Consider the following 1,028-nt stretch of genomic DNA (forward strand, 5'->3'; position numbering starts at 1 on the left):
CCAAAGTTATCTGGGTATCCGTGCTGGTGAAACAGGATGTATGCTGAGCCCATACCAATAATAAGGAATTCCATATAAGCTGTGAGGGTCCTGGTGGCCCAAAGATATCTGGTGAGTGGCCCCCTTACCATAGGTGGTGGTGCACATTTGTAAGAAGGAGCACTTTTAAGTAAAAAGAGTACGGATCACATAAGAACACGTAGTGATATAAAGAAATAGCATTGCTGTAATTCATAATGTAGGACATTATTTTCACTGCTATCAATAGCACAGAATTGTTTTAAAAAAAAAATCTAGTTTTATTTTCATTTTTTGCATTTTCATTCATATTTGTTTATTGTTGTTGATTATTTTTTATGTAGATTCATGTATCAGACATATGGTGTACACTTTAATAGCTACCGCCTCAACATAAAATAATCATAGCGTTAACCCTGAATGATGGCCCTAGGATTATTTTTCACACTCCAGCATGCACGGTTATACTAAAATATGGTGCACAAGTTTTGTAGGTAAGAGCACACAATGAGTGCATTTATGTATGTGTGTGCATTTGGGGGCTTTCAAATGTTTTGTGTTACATTTTTTTTTACTTAACTTTACTGCTATAACATAGGGGACCATGAGCCCCCTATGTGTTAGCATATTGCTAGTGACAGGCCCTCCTAAAGGAGACATCAGGTGTCTATAATACCTCAATGAAGCTATAATACCTCAATGAAGCTTACCAGCTTGATCAGTGACATAATACATGTGGCCTCCAGGTTCATGCACCAGATTTGGATGCGTGGCCCCCCACAATTCACGAATGAGCAGCCCTGGCTTTGTTCCCTACTCACACTTACACAGTCCACTCTTTTTCACCCTTTCAGAAAGCTGAGCCTGCGAGAGAGTGGACTGCGCATGTGTGGGTAGGGAACAAGGCTGGGAGTGTGCGTTAGTGAGTTTATTTGCAAAACAGAGTGTAGCACCCTGATGTTTAGGCAGGGCTGCTATTAAATATAGTTGCCAGGCGATAGTTGCCTTGG

This window comes from Aquarana catesbeiana, linkage group LG11 (genome assembly GCF_042186555.1).
Source record: "Aquarana catesbeiana isolate 2022-GZ linkage group LG11, ASM4218655v1, whole genome shotgun sequence".
Taxonomy (NCBI): Eukaryota; Metazoa; Chordata; class Amphibia; order Anura; family Ranidae; genus Aquarana; species Aquarana catesbeiana.